This window comes from Tenrec ecaudatus, chromosome 4 (assembly GCF_050624435.1).
Source record: "Tenrec ecaudatus isolate mTenEca1 chromosome 4, mTenEca1.hap1, whole genome shotgun sequence".
NCBI classification, from domain to species: Eukaryota; Metazoa; Chordata; class Mammalia; order Afrosoricida; family Tenrecidae; genus Tenrec; species Tenrec ecaudatus.
Window position 1 is genome coordinate 109,662,249 of NC_134533.1, and position 16,257 is coordinate 109,678,505.

Below are 16,257 nucleotides of genomic sequence, written 5' to 3' on the forward strand. Positions count from 1 at the left end.
ACCAGTAGCAAAATGCGAAACACTCAGGGGCTAATGCACAGGGAGAACAAGGTCAGAGGCTGGGTTCTGATATTGCTCCAAGTGGAGGGCCAGTGCGGGTGTGGCGGCCGGATCCTTTGGCGTGGAGAGTGTGGGTTAGGAGGGGAAGCTTGGGAGGCAGCTGGGGGACTGTCTCGGGTGGTGTCAGGTCCTTGAGGCCCTCTGTGGCAGGCTCAGATCCCTGGGATTGGAGACCGCGCCACAGCTAGACTTACCGTGAGTCTGCGCCGGTCCCTTTGAGCTCTGTTGGCAGGGCAGGAGGAGTAGACGAGTTCATGGCCCCCCTCCAGGCTGGTCTCCTGTGTTGGCTTGGAAGGAGGGTAAATGCATTACCTCTGAGAGTTGGGAGGAACTGAGAGATACTTGGTCATCATAGGCGTCACCACTGTCATATCAGTGCTGGTACCTAGGACCATGGTGTGGCTGCCCGTACTGGCTGAGGATGGAGGCTGGAGAAGGCCCAGGGCAGCATGCTGGCATCATGTGTGATGTTCAGTTCACCTTGAGTGGGGGCTCAGGTACCCAATGTCTTGTAGGTCCCAGGGGGTTTGGGATCGCAACTTGGACCAGGTCTCCAGACTGACCATGCCAGTCCAACACATCCCAAGCCATTCGAGGCGATGGTCTCGGCCCTCCACCCACCCACCCCATCATCCAACTGACTGTGAGGGTTGTGGCGATAGAGGCTGGGTGAGCCCGCAGTCACTGGTCGTTAGTTATCCCACAATATTGTTAGCACTGTCATCGTCTCATCCATGATCACATCCTCCCACCAAAATATCCCCAGATGTTGTGAGCCTTCCTCCAGGCATCCTCCTCTGCTCCCACCCACCCTGCTCCCCAAATAGGCCTCATTTCATTTCACAACTTGCTACTTTATCAATCCTAGCCCCATTTCCTCCCTGCTCTTCTATATTAGGACCGAGTGAGGCGAAGGGCTGACATAGCCTGGGGCTGGTATAAACTCGAGGAGGGTTTGAGGGACTACCCAGGGAGATTGCCCTGGTGACTTGCTTGGGTTGGCCAGACCCGAGCCCCGCCTCGTTACCTTTGATTTTCTCCTGCCCAAAGGCCGGAGAGTGAATCTTCGGGAATGAGAGTTGAAGCAACTCCTAAGTCTTCTTAATAAATGTGAACTTCTGGGCTTTTTAGAAAGGCTTTCGCCTCGGCCTTTGGCATAACAGCAGCAAAACATACTCATTGGCGAGTGTCTCCACCCAACAGAGAGCAGGAGGAAACTGGCTCTGGAACAGGATTGCCCGGTGACCAGGGTTCCAGGTTCTGTCTCCACGGACATGAGATCACAGCTCTCGACCTGAATCGCCTTTGTGAGTAAGACCTCCCCAAAGCCAATCCCAGCTCTGGATGCTCTCTTTTCCTGTCCTGTTCTCTCCCACCCCTTCCAGGTCCACAACTGCACAGTTACACCAACATGAACCCAGGTGAAAGAACCACACCCAAACGCAACATTTCTGTAGCTCCTTTTCGTTCAGAAACCCAGCATAGATAACGCTATAGACAGAGAAGTGCTGACTGCCGGTCAGAGGCCTGGGGAGGCATGAATGGGGAGGGACTGCGGAGTGAGTCCAGGTGCCTCCGGGAGGTCATGGCATTTCTGGAAGCACATACTGTCCTGGTAGTTCAACAGGGCTGTGAATGCACATCATGTTATTGGATGATACACGAAAATGATTAAAAATGAATATTTAATTTTCCTACAGATTTAAAAATATCAGAATCCATAAAGTGAGAAAAATAAAATAAAAATACCACAGAGGGAGTGTGTTAGGGGTGGAAGCTTCTAAGACTTTCAGCTGAGGCTCTGGGGGGAGAATTGGCTTCACAAGGAGAGTTGGTTTTGGAAGGGTCTGTGTTAGCGCATACTCAGAGGGGGGTTCCAGATCAGGCCTTTGAGACGGTTGTGGATCTAGTGCGGGGCTAAGGTCGGTTGGTGGCTCCGGGCGTGCCAGATCAGGCCATTGAGATGGTTGCAGATCTGGTGTGGGGCTAAGGTCGGTTGGTGGCTCTGGGCGTGCCAGATCTGGCCTTTGAGATGGTTGTGGATCTGGTGTGGGGCTAAGGTCGGTTGGCAGCTCTGGGCCTTCATGTGAGGAAGCTTCTGATGCAGGCTGACGAATGAGTGCTCTGTCTGGAGAGGGTGTTAAGCTTCGTGTAGGAATGACCTGTGGAACTCCTTGTTGGACTGCTAATGGCGCTGGCCCGCGGTCAGACACAGTCGCTGCAAGAGGAGACAACATCATCAACATGACTGCTATTTCCCGGGTCTCTGAGACAGACAAGTGGCATTCTCTGCTAAGAAGAGAATCCCGATGGAGACTGATGTGCAAGGAAACCGCCCGCACGACCGTCCTCCAGGGGATGTGACAGGCCGCCGGAGGTCGCACCGACTCGCGCCTCTGGGGCGCTCCCACTCCGCTCCAGGCCCCAGCCCCCCTTCCGCTGTCACATGCCTACGCACCTGTGCCAGCTGCAGGGTCCTCGCCCTGGGAGCCTTCTTCGCTAGGACACCCCAGAAGCCTAGGCGGCTGTGGCGAGTCCCCAATCGGGACGTTGGCCTCTCGGCTGCCTGCTAGGCTTTCCTGAGAGCCTGGCTTGGAGGGTTTCGAAGCAACGGTCTTCTCCAGGCTCAGAGTTGACTCCGTTTCACACTGAGGTGGACAGAGGAGGGACAGAGAGTCAGAGGTGGCACCAAAGCCACCGGGAACATCAGGGCCAGAAGCTCAGAGCTGGCCCGCCGTGACCCTGGCTGGAAAACGAGTGCCGCCAGCAGGGGAAACAAACAAGCAAACCAGCAAGCCAACAAACAAACAAACACACAATGCTCAGATTTCTAAGTATACTTTGAGGTGGGGAATGATGACAAATCCTAGTAATTTGAAATTACATCGCCGGCTGAGTGAGGCGGACTTCCTGTAATAAAAGACCGTATGAAGGAGGTAATTCTTAGCCAGTCGTCCCGAACATCCCCGTTGCAGAGACGGGAAAGCAGAGGCTCTGTGAGAGAGAGTGCCCCACCACCACACCCGCCCCAGTCATCCAGTCAGAGCTCAGAGCCATCCGATGCCCCAGCCTCGAGAGAGTCCCTGAGGGCCAGCCGTGGTCTGTTCCTGCCGTGCGGGAAGGGTCTGCGGGAGTCTCATGTCCTCCCCAGGTTGAGACGTGCACGGAACAGAGACTGCCCAGGAGCTCTCCTTTGTCTTTACCTTAAAGCAGCCATTCTCAACATGTGGATCGCAAGCAATTTGGGGGTCCAACGACTCTTTTCACAGGGTTTCGCCTGATTCCTAACAGTAGCAAACTGACAGCGAGGAAGTAGCAACGAAAATAATGTAATGGTTGGTCGCATCACCCCAACACGAGGAACCATATCAGGAAGATTGAGAACCACTGTCTTCCAGGCCGTTTGAAAGATCTGAGGCTGTTATGTTCCTAGATGCAAGCAACCCAGGCCCCATACCTGGAGATCTCAAGGTTGATAAAGCCTTGTCAGGTGAGTCAGGGAGAGCAAACCCCACTGAGGGAACGGTGGCTATGCTGTTCCCCGCCCCCCCACCCCCACCCGAGCCCTGTCTGCAGAAGTGAACATGCACAGCGCCCAGGCTCTGGCAGGATTCGGGGAGAAGCAGCGTCAGAGCCTGCAGGGGGCAAGGGAACCGGCACAGCCATGGTCTGCCCTGCTGCAATAGCAACAGAAAGTAATCAGGTTCAGGTGCAACTGCACCAAAGGCTCAAGCTGGGTGGTAACTGCCTCCCTCCCGGACCTTCGGTAGCTGAGTCCCATCACAACTCCTGACCTCTTAAGGGTCATGGCGATGTGTTTCAGGAGACCACAAGTTGCAGAACAACGTAGCACAAACGCCCGTTGTTTCTCGGTAAAAGGTAGCCTACTAAGGACTGTACTTTGCTAGGCTTAGAGGCGGCGTGGAAGAGCAGCCAAGCTGACGGCTAGCGAGTGAAGGCCTTGGGGATGGTAGGTGACATGCTACAACCAGTAGCAAAATGCGAAACACTCAGGGGCTAATGCACAGGGAGAACAAGGTCAGAGGCTGGGTTCTGATATTGCTCCAAGTGGAGGGCCAGTGCGGGTGTGGCGGCCGGATCCTTTGGCGTGGAGAGTGTGGGTTAGGAGGGGAAGCTTGGGAGGCAGCTGGGGGACTGTCTCGGGTGGTGTCAGGTCCTTGAGGCCCTCTGTGGCAGGCTCAGATCCCTGGGATTGGAGACCGCGCCACAGCTGGACTTACCGTGAGTCTGCGCCGGCCCCTTTGAGCTCTGTTAGCAGGGCAGGAGGAGTAGACGAGTTCATGGCCCCCCTCCAGTCTGGTCTCCTGTGTTGGCTTGGAAGGAGGGTAAATGCATTACCTCTGAGAGTTGGGAGGAACTGAGAGATACTTGGTCATCATAGGCGTCACCACTGTCATATCAGTGCTGGTACCTAGGACCATGGTGTGGCTGCCCGTACTGGCTGAGGATGGAGGCTGGAGAAGGCCCAGGGCAGCATGCTGGCATCATGTGTGATGTTCGGTTCACCTTGAGTGGGGGCTCAGGTACCCAATGTCTTGTAGGTCCCAGGGGGTTTGGGATCGCAACTTGGACCAGGTCTCCAGACTGACCATGCCAGTCCAACACATCCCAAGCCATTCGAGGCGATGGTCTCGGCCCTCCACCCACCCACCCCATCATCCAACTGACTGTGAGGGTTGTGGCGATAGAGGCTGGGTGAGCCCGCAGTCACTGGTCGTTAGTTATCCCACAATATTGTTAGCACTGTCATCGTCTCATCCATGATCACATCCTCCCACCAAAATATCCCCAGATGTTGTGAGCCTTCCTCCAGGCATCCTCCTCTGCTCCCACCCACCCTGCTCCCCAAATAGGCCTCATTTCATTTCACAACTTGCTACTTTATCAATCCTAGCCCCATTTCCTCCCTGCTCTTCTATATTAGGACCGAGTGAGGCGAAGGGCTGACATAGCCTGGGGCTGGTATAAACTCGAGGAGGGTTTGAGGGACTACCCAGGGAGATTGCCCTGGTGACTTGCTTGGGTTGGCCAGACCCGAGCCCCGCCTCGTTACCTTTGATTTTCTCCTGCCCAAAGGCCGGAGAGTGAATCTTCGGGAATGAGAGTTGAAGCAACTCCTAAGTCTTCTTAATAAATGTGAACTTCTGGGCTTTTTAGAAAGGCTTTCGCCTCGGCCTTTGGCATAACAGCAGCAAAACATACTCATTGGCGAGTGTCTCCACCCAACAGAGAGCAGGAGGAAACTGGCTCTGGAACAGGATTGCCCGGTGACCAGGGTTCCAGGTTCTGTCTCCACCGACATGAGATCACAGCTCTCGACCTGAATCGCCTTTGTGAGTAAGACCTCCCCAAAGCCAATCCCAGCTCTGGATGCTCTCTTTTCCTGTCCTGTTCTCTCCCACCCCTTCCAGGTCCACAACTGCACAGTTACACCAACATGAACCCAGGTGAAAGAACCACACCCAAACGCAACATTTCTGTAGCTCCTTTTCGTTCAGAAACCCAGCATAGATAACGCTATAGACAGAGAAGTGCTGACTGCCGGTCAGAGGCCTGGGGAGGCATGAATGGGGAGGGACTGCGGAGTGAGTCCAGGTGCCTCCGGGAGGTCATGGCATTTCTGGAAGCACATACTGTCCTGGTAGTTCAACAGGGCTGTGAATGCACATCATGTTATTGGATGATACACGAAAATGATTAAAAATGAATATTCAATTTTCCTACAGATTTAAAAATATCAGAATCCATAAAGTGAGAAAAATAAAATAAAAATACCACAGAGGGAGTGTGTTAGGGGTGGAAGCTTCCAAGACTTTCAGCTGAGGCTCTGGGGGGAGAATTGGCTTCACAAGGAGAGTTGGTTTTGGAAGGGTCTGTGTTAGCGCATACTCAGAGGGGGGTGCCAGATCAGGCCTTTGAGACGGTTGTGGATCTAGTGCGGGGCTAAGGTCGGTTGGTGGCTCCGGGCGTGCCAGATCAGGCCGTTGAGATGGTTGCGGATCTGGTGTGGGGCTAAGGTCGGTTGGTGGCTCTGGGCGTGCCAGATCTGGCCTTTGAGATGGTTGTGGATCTGGTGTGGGGCTAAGGTCGGTTGGCAGCTCTGGGCCTTCATGTGAGGAAGCTTCTGATGCAGGCTGACGAATGAGTGCTCTGTCTGGAGAGGGTGTTAAGCTTCGTGTAGGAATGACCTGTGGAACTCCTTGTTGGACTGCTAATGGCGCTGGCCCGCGGTCAGACACAGTCGCTGCAAGAGGAGACAACATCATCAACATGACTGCTATTTCCCGGGTCTCTGAGACAGACAAGTGGCATTCTCTGCTAAGAAGAGAATCCCGATGGAGACTGATGTGCAAGGAAACCGCCCGCACGACCGTCCTCCAGGGGATGTGACAGGCCGCCGGAGGTCGCACCGACTCGCGCCTCTGGGGCGCTCCCACTCCGCTCCAGGCCCCAGCCCCCCTTCCGCTGTCACATGCCTACGCACCTGTGCCAGCTGCAGGGTCCTCGCCCTGGGAGCCTTCTTCGCTAGGACACCCCAGAAGCCTAGGCGGCTGTGGCGAGTCCCCAATCGGGACGTTGGCCTCTCGGCTGCCTGCTAGGCTTTCCTGAGAGCCTGGCTTGGAGGGTTTCGAAGCAACGGTCTTCTCCAGGCTCAGAGTTGACTCCGTTTCACACTGAGGTGGACAGAGGAGGGACAGAGAGTCAGAGGTGGCACCAAAGCCACCGGGAACATCAGGGCCAGAAGCTCAGAGCTGGCCCGCCGTGACCCTGGCTGGAAAACGAGTGCCGCCAGCAGGGGAAACAAACAAGCAAACCAGCAAGCCAACAAACAAACAAACACACAATGCTCAGATTTCTAAGTATACTTTGAGGTGGGGAATGATGACAAATCCTAGTAATTTGAAATTACATCGCCGGCTGAGTGAGGCGGACTTCCTGTAATAAAAGACCGTATGAAGGAGGTAATTCTTAGCCAGTCATCCCGAACATCCCCGTTGCAGAGACGGGAAAGCAGAGGCTCTGTGAGAGAGAGTGCCCCACCACCACACCCGCCCCAGTCATCCAGTCAGAGCTCAGAGCCATCCGATGCCCCAGCCTCGAGAGAGTCCCTGAGGGCCAGCCGTGGTCTGTTCCTGCCGTGCGGGAAGGGTCTGCGGGAGTCTCATGTCCTCCCCAGGTTGAGACGTGCACGGAACAGAGACTGCCCAGGAGCTCTCCTTTGTCTTTACCTTAAAGCAGCCATTCTCAACATGTGGATCGCAAGCAATTTGGGGGTCCAACGACTCTTTTCACAGGGTTTCGCCTGATTCCTAACAGTAGCAAACTGACAGCGAGGAAGTAGCAACGAAAATAATGTAATGGTTGGTCGCATCACCCCAACACGAGGAACCATATCAGGAAGATTGAGAACCACTGTCTTCCAGGCCGTTTGAAAGATCTGAGGCTGTTATGTTCCTAGATGCAAGCAACCCAGGCCCCATACCTGGAGATCTCAAGGTGGATAAAGCCTTGTCAGGTGAGTCAGGGAGAGCAAACCCCACTGAGGGAACGGTGGCTCTGCTGTTCCCCGCCCCCCCACCCCCACCCGAGCCCTGTCTGCAGAAGTGAACATGCACAGCGCCCAGGCTCTGGCAGGATTCGGGGAGAAGCAGCGTCAGAGCCTGCAGGGGGCAAGGGAACCGGCACAGCCATGGTCTGCCCTGCTGCAATAGCAACAGAAAGTAATCAGGTTCAGGTGCAACTGCACCAAAGGCTCAAGCTGGGTGGTAACTGCCTCCCTCCCGGACCTTCGGTAGCTGAGTCCCATCACAACTCCTGACCTCTTAAGGGTCATGGCGATGTGTTTCAGGAGACCACAAGTTGCAGAACAACGTAGCACAAACGCCCGTTGTTTCTGGGTAAAAGGTAGCCTACTAAGGACTGTACTTTGCTAGGCTTAGAGGCGGCGTGGAAGAGCAGCCAAGCTGACGGCTAGCGAGTGAAGGCCTTGGGGATGGTAGGTGACATGCTACAACCAGTAGCAAAATGCGAAACACTCAGGGGCTAATGCACAGGGAGAACAAGGTCAGAGGCTGGGTTCTGATATTGCTCCAAGTGGAGGGCCAGTGCGGGTGTGGCGGCCGGATCCTTTGGCGTGGAGAGTGTGGGTTAGGAGGGGAAGCTTGGGAGGCAGCTGGGGGACTGTCTCGGGTGGTGTCAGGTCCTTGAGGCCCTCTGTGGCAGGCTCAGATCCCTGGGATTGGAGACCGCGCCACAGCTGGACTTACCGTGAGTCTGCGCCGGCCCCTTTGAGCTCTGTTGCCAGGGCAGGAGGAGTAGACGAGTTCATGGCCCCCCTCCAGTCTGGTCTCCTGTGTTAGCTTGGAAGGAGGGTAAATGCATTACCTCTGAGAGTTGGGAGGAACTGAGAGATACTTGGTCATCATAGGCGTCACCACTGTCATATCAGTGCTGGTACCTACTACCATGGTGTGGCTGCCCGTACTGGCTGAGGATGGAGGCTGGAGAAGGCCCAGGGCAGCATGCTGGCATCATGTGTGATGTTCGGTTCACCTTGAGTGGGGGCTCAGGTACCCAATGTCTTGTAGGTCCCAGGGGGTTTGGGATCGCAACTTGGACCAGGTCTCCAGACTGACCATGCCAGTCCAACACATCCCAAGCCATTCGAGGCGATGGTCTCGGCCCTCCACCCACCCACCCCATCATCCAACTGACTGTGAGGGTTGTGGCGATAGAGGCTGGGTGAGCCCGCAGTCACTGGTCGTTAGTTATCCCACAATATTGTTAGCACTGTCATCGTCTCATCCATGATCACATCCTCCCACCAAAATATCCCCAGATGTTGTGAGCCTTCCTCCAGGCATCCTCCTCTGCTCCCACCCACCCTGCTCCCCAAATAGGCCTCATTTCATTTCACAACTTGCTACTTTATCAATCCTAGCCCCATTTCCTCCCTGCTCTTCTATATTAGGACCGTGTGAGGCGAAGGGCTGACATAGCCTGGGGCTGGTATAAACTCGAGGAGGGTTTGAGGGACTACCCAGGGAGATTGCCCTGGTGACTTGCTTGGGTTGGCCAGACCCGAGCCCCGCCTCGTTACCTTTGATTTTCTCCTGCCCAAAGGCCGGAGAGTGAATCTTCGGGAATGAGAGTTGAAGCAACTCCTAAGTCTTCTTAATAAATGTGAACTTCTGGGCTTTTTAGAAAGGCTTTCGCCTCGGCCTTTGGCATAACAGCAGCAAAACATACTCATTGGCGAGTGTCTCCACCCAACGGAGAGCAGGAGGAAACTGGCTCTGGAACAGGATTGCCCGGTGACCAGGGTTCCAGGTTCTGTCTCCACGGACATGAGATCACAGCTCTCGACCTGAATCGCCTTTGTGAGTAAGACCTCCCCAAAGCCAATCCCAGCTCTGGATGCTCTCTTTTCCTGTCCTGTTCTCTCCCACCCCTTCCAGGTCCATAACTGCACAGTTACACCAACATGAACCCAGGTGAAAGAACCACACCCAAACGCAACATTTCTGTAGCTCCTTTTCGTTCAGAAACCCAGCATAGATAACGCTATAGACAGAGAAGTGCTGACTGCCGGTCAGAGGCCTGGGGAGGCATGAATGGGGAGGGACTGCGGAGTGAGTCCAGGTGCCTCCGGGAGGTCATGGCATTTCTGGAAGCACATACTGTCCTGGTAGTTCAACAGGGCTGTGAATGCACATCATGTTATTGGATGATACACGAAAATGATTAAAAATGAATATTTAATTTTCCTACAGATTTAAAAATATAAGAATCCATAAAGTGAGAAAAATAAAATAAAAATACCACAGAGGGATTGTGTTAGGGGTGGAAGCTTCCAAGACTTTCAGCTGAGGCTCTAGGGGGAGAATTGGCTTCACAAGGAGAGTTGGTTTTGGAAGGGTCTGTGTTAGCGCATACTCAGAGGGGGGTGCCAGATCAGGCCTTTGAGACGGTTGTGGATCTAGTGCGGGGCTAAGGTCGGTTGGTGGCTCCGGGCGTGCCAGATCAGGCCGTAGAGATGGTTGCGGATCTGGTGTGGGGCTAAGGTCGGTTGGTGGCTCTGGGCGTGCCAGATCTGGCCTTTGAGATGGTTGTGGATCTGGTGTGGGGCTAAGGTCGGTTGGCAGCTCTGGGCCTTCATGTGAGGAAGCTTCCGATGCAGGCTGACGAATGAGCGCTCTGTCTGGAGAGGGTGTTAAGCTTCGTGTAGGAATGACCTGTGGAACTCCTTGTTGGACTGCTAATGGCGCTGGCCCGGGGTCAGACACAGTCGCTGCAAGAGGAGACAACATCATCAACATGACTGCTATTTCCCGGGTCTCTGAGACAGACAAGTGGCATTCTCTGCTAAGAAGAGAATCCCGATGGAGACTGATGTGCAAGGAAACCGCCCGCACGACCGTCCTCCAGGGGATGTGACAGGCCGCCGGAGGTCGCACCGACTCGCGCCTCTGGGGCGCTCCCACTCCGCTCCAGGCCCCAGCCCCCCTTCCGCTGTCACATGCCTACGCACCTGTGCCAGCTGCAGGGTCCTCGCCCTGGGAGCCTTCTTCGCTAGGACACCCCAGAAGCCTAGGCGGCTGTGGCGAGTCCCCAATCGGGACGTTGGCCTCTCGGCTGCCTGCTAGGCTTTCCTGAGAGCCTGGCTTGGAGGGTTTCGAAGCAACGGTCTTCTCCAGGCTCAGAGTTGACTCCGTTTCACACTGAGGTGGACAGAGGAGGGACAGAGAGTCAGAGGTGGCACTAAAGCCACCGGGAACATCAGGGCCAGAAGCTCAGAGCTGGCCCGCCGTGACCCTGGCTGGAAAACGAGTGCCGCCAGCAGGGGAAACAAACAAGCAAACCAGCAAGCCAACAAACAAACAAACACACAATGCTCAGATTTCTAAGTATACTTTGAGGTGGGGAATGATGACAAATCCTAGTAATTTGAAATTACATCGCCGGCTGAGTGAGGCGGACTTCCTGTAATAAAAGACCGTATGAAGGAGGTAATTCTTAGCCAGTCGTCCCAAACATCCCCGTTGCAGAGACGGGAAAGCAGAGGCTCTGTGAGAGAGAGTGCCCCACCACCACACCCGCCCCAGTCATCCAGTCGGAGCTCAGAGCCATCCGATGCCCCAGCCTCGAGAGAGTCCCTGAGGGCCAGCCGTGGTCTGTTCCTGCCGTGCGGGAAGGGTCTGCGGGAGTCTCATGTCCTCCCCAGGTTGAGACGTGCACGGAACAGAGACTGCCCAGGAGCTCTCCTTTGATGGCAAAGCAGGACACCCTCCATTTGTCTTTACCTTAAAGCAGCCATTCTCAACATGTGGATCGCAAGCAATTTGGGGGTCCAACGACTCTTTTCACAGGGTTTCGCCTGATTCCTAACAGTAGCAAACTGACAGGGAGGAAGTAGCAACGAAAATAATGTAATGGTTGGTCGCATCACCCCAACACGAGGAACCATATCAGGAAGGTTGAGAACCACTGTCTTCCAGGCCGTTTGAAAGATCTGAGGCTGTTATGTTCCTAGATGCAAGCAACCCAGGCCCCATACCTGGAGATCTCAAGGTGGATAAAGCCTTGTCAGGTGAGTCAGGGAGAGCAAACCCCACTGAGGGAACGGTGGCTCTGCTGTTCCCCGCCCCCCCACCCCCACCCGAGCCCTGTCTGCAGAAGTGAACATGCACAGCGCCCAGGCTCTGGCAGGATTCGGGGAGAAGCAGCGTCAGAGCCTGCAGGGGGCAAGGGAACCGGCACAGCCATGGTCTGCCCTGCTGCAATAGCAACAGAAAGTAATCAGGTTCAGGTGCAACTGCACCAAAGGCTCAAGCTGGGTGGTAACTGCCTCCCTCCCGGACCTTCGGTAGCTTGAGTCCCATCACAACTCCTGACCTCTTAAGGGTCATGGCAATGTGTTTCAGGAGACCACAAGTTGCAGAACAACGTAGCACAAACGCCCGTTGTTTCTCGGTAAAAGGTAGCCTACTAAGGACTGTACTTTGCTAGGCTTAGAGGCGGCGTGGAAGAGCAGCCAAGCTGACGGCTAGCGAGTGAAGGCCTTGGGGATGGTAGGTGACATGCTACAACCAGTAGCAAAATGCGAAACACTCAGGGGCTAATGCACAGGGAGAACAAGGTCAGAGGCTGGGTTCTGATATTGCTCCAAGTGGAGGGCTAGTGCGGGTGTGGCGGCCGGATCCTTTGGCGTAGAGAGTGTGGGTTAGGAGGGGAAGCTTGGGAGGCAGCTGGGGGACTGTCTCGGGTGGTGTCAGGTCCTTGAGGCCCTCTGTGGCAGGCTCAGATCCCTGGGATTGGAGACCGCGCCACAGCTAGACTTACCGTGAGTCTGCCCCGGTCCCTTTGAGCTCTGTTGGCAGGGCAGGAGGAGTAGACGAGTTCATGGCCCCCCTCCAGGCTGGTCTCCTGTGTTGGCTTGGAAGGAGGGTAAATGCATTACCTCTGAGAGTTGGGAGGAACTGAGAGATACTTGGTCATCATAGGCGTCACCACTGTCATATCAGTGCTGGTACCTAGGACCATGGTGTGGCTGCCCGTACTGGCTGAGGATGGAGGCTGGAGAAGGCCCAGGGCAGCATGCTGGCATCATGTGTGATGTTCGGTTCACCTTGAGTGGGGGCTCAGGTACCCAATGTCTTGTAGGTCCCAGGGGGTTTGGGATCGCAACTTGGACCAGGTCTCCAGACTGACCATGCCAGTCCAACACATCCCAAGCCATTCGAGGCGATGGTCTCGGCCCTCCACCCACCCACCCCATCATCCAACTGACTGTGAGGGTTGTGGCGATAGAGGCTGGGTGAGCCCGCAGTCACTGGTCGTTAGTTATCCCACAATATTGTTAGCACTGTCATCGTCTCATCCATGATCACATCCTCCCACCAAAATATCCCCAGATGTTGTGAGCCTTCCTCCAGGCATCCTCCTCTGCTCCCACCCACCCTGCTCCCCAAATAGGCCTCATTTCATTTCACAACTTGCTACTTTATCAATCCTAGCCCCATTTCCTCCCTGCTCTTCTATATTAGGACCGTGTGAGGTGAAGGGCTGACATAGCCTGGGGCTGGTATAAACTCGAGGAGGGTTTGAGGGACTACCCAGGGAGATTGCCCTGGTGACTTGCTTGGGTTGGCCAGACCCGAGCCCCGCCTCGTTACCTTTGATTTTCTCCTGCCCAAAGGCCGGAGAGTGAATCTTCGGGAATGAGAGTTGAAGCAACTCCTAAGTCTTCTTAATAAATGTGAACTTCTGGGCTTTTTAGAAAGGCTTTCGCCTCGGCCTTTGGCATAACAGCAGCAAAACATACTCATTGGCGAGTGTCTCCACCCAACAGAGAGCAGGAGGAAACTGGCTCTGGAACAGGATTGCCCGGTGACCAGGGTTCCAGGTTCTGTCTCCACGGACATGAGATCACAGCTCTCGACCTGAATCGCCTTTGTGAGTAAGACCTCCCCAAAGCCAATCCCAGCTCTGGATGCTCTCTTTTCCTGTCCTGTTCTCTCCCACCCCTTCCAGGTCCATAACAGCACAGTTACACCAACATGAACCCAGGTGAAAGAACCACACCCAAACGCAACATTTCTGTAGCTCCTTTTCGTTCAGAAACCCAGCATAGATAACGCTATAGACAGAGAAGTGCTGACTGCCGGTCAGAGGCCTGGGGAGGCATGAATATGGAGGGACTGCGGAGTGAGTCCAGGTGCCTCCGGGAGGTCATGGCATTTCTGGAAGCACATACTGTCCTGGTAGTTCAACAGGGCTGTGAATGCACATCATGTTATTGGATGATACACGAAAATGATTAAAAATGAATATTTAATTTTCCTACAGATTTAAAAATATCAGAATCCATAAAGTGAGAAAAATAAAATAAAGATACCACAGAGGGATTGTGTTAGGGGTGGAAGCTTCCAAGACTTTCAGCTGAGGCTCTGGGGGGAGAATTGGCTTCACAAGGAGAGTTGGTTTTGGAAGGGTCTGTGTTAGCGCATACTCAGAGGGGGGTGCCAGATCAGGCCTTTGAGACGGTTGTGGATCTAGAGCGGGGCTAAGGTCGGTTGGTGGCTCCGGGCGTGCCAGATCAGGCCGTTGAGATGGTTGCGGATCTGGTGTGGGGCTAAGGTCGGTTGGTGGCTCTGGGCGTGCCAGATCTGGCCTTTGAGATGGTTGTGGATCTGGTGTGGGGCTAAGGTCGGTTGGCAGCTCTGGGCCTTCATGTGAGGAAGCTTCTGATGCAGGCTGACGAATGAGCGCTCTGTCTGGAGAGGGTGTTAAGCTTCGTGTAGGAATGACCTGTGGAACTCCTTGTTGGACTGCTAATGGCGCTGGCCCGGGGTCAGACACAGTCGCTGCAAGAGGAGACAACATCATCAACATGACTGCTATTTCCCGGGTCTCTGAGACAGACAAGTGGCATTCTCTGCTAAGAAGAGAATCCCGATGGAGACTGATGTGCAAGGAAACCGCCCGCACGACCGTCCTCCAGGGGATGTGACAGGCCGCCGGAGGTCGCACCGACTCGCGCCTCTGGGGCGCTCCCACTCCGCTCCAGGCCCCAGCCCCCCTTCCGCTGTCACATGCCTACGCACCTGTGCCAGCTGCAGGGTCCTCGCCCTGGGAGCCTTCTTCGCTAGGACACCCCAGAAGCCTAGGCGGCTGTGGCGAGTCCCCAATCGGGACGTTGGCCTCTCGGCTGCCTGCTAGGCTTTCCTGAGAGCCTGGCTTGGAGGGTTTCGAAGCAACGGTCTTCTCCAGGCTCAGAGTTGACTCCGTTTCACACTGAGGTGGACAGAGGAGGGACAGAGAGTCAGAGGTGGCACCAAAGCCACCGGGAACATCAGGGCCAGAAGCTCAGAGCTGGCCCGCCGTGACCCTGGCTGGAAAACGAGTGCCACCAGCAGGGGAAACAAACAAGCAAACCAGCAAGCCAACAAACAAACAAACACACAATGCTCAGATTTCTAAGTATACTTTGAGGTGGGGAATGATGACAAATCCTAGTAATTTGAAATTACATCGCCGGCTGAGTGAGGCGGACTTCCTGTAATAAAAGACCGTATGAAGGAGGTAATTCTTAGCCAGTCGTCCCGAACATCCCCGTTGCAGAGACGGGAAAGCAGAGGCTCTGTGAGAGAGAGTGCCCCACCACCATACCCGCCCCAGTCATCCAGTCGGAGGTCAGAGCCATCCGATGCCCCAGCCTCGAGAGAGTCCCTGAGGGCCAGCCGTGGTCTGTTCCTGCCGTGCGGGAAGGGTCTGCGGGAGTCTCATGTCCTCCCCAGGTTGAGACGTGCACGGAACAGAGACAGCCCAGGAGCTCTCCTTTGATGGCAAAGCAGGACACCCTCCATTTGTCTTTACCTTAAAGCAGCCATTCTCAACATGTGGATCGCAAGCAATTTGGGGGTCCAACGACTCTTTTCACAGGGTTTCGCCTGATTCCTAACAGTAGCAAACTGACAGCGAGGAAGTAGCAATGAAAATAATGTAATGGTTGGTCGCATCACCCCAACACGAGGAACCGAAGGTTGAGAACCACTGTCTTCCAGGCCGTTTGAAAGATCTGAGGCTGTTATGTTCCTAGATGAAAGCAACCCAGGCCCCATACCTGGAGATCTCAAGGTGGATAAAGCCTTGTCAGGTGAGTCAGGGAGAGCAAACCCCACTGAGGGAACGGTGGCTCTGCTGTTCCCCGCCCCCCCACCCCCACCCGAGCCCTGTCCGCAGAAGTGAACATGCACAGAGCCCAGGCTCTGGCAGGATACGGGGGGAAGCAGCGTCAGAGCCTGCAGGGGGCAAGGGAACCGGCACAGCCATGGTCTGCCCTGCTGCAATAGCAACAGAAAGTAATCAGGTTCAGGTGCAACTGCACCAAAGGCTCAAGCTGGGTGGTAACTGCCTCCCTCCCGGACCTTCGGTAGCTGAGTCCCATCACAACTCCTGACCTCTTAAGGGTCATGGCGATGTGTTTCAGGAGACCACAAGTTGCAGAACAACGTAGCACAAACGCCCGTTGTTTCTCGGTAAAAGGTAGCCTACTAAGGACTGTACTTTGCTAGGCTTAGAGGCCGCGTGGAAGAGCAGCCAAGCTGACGGCTAGCGAGTGAAGGCCTTGGGGATGGTAGGTGACATGCTACAACCAGTAGCAAAATGCGAAAC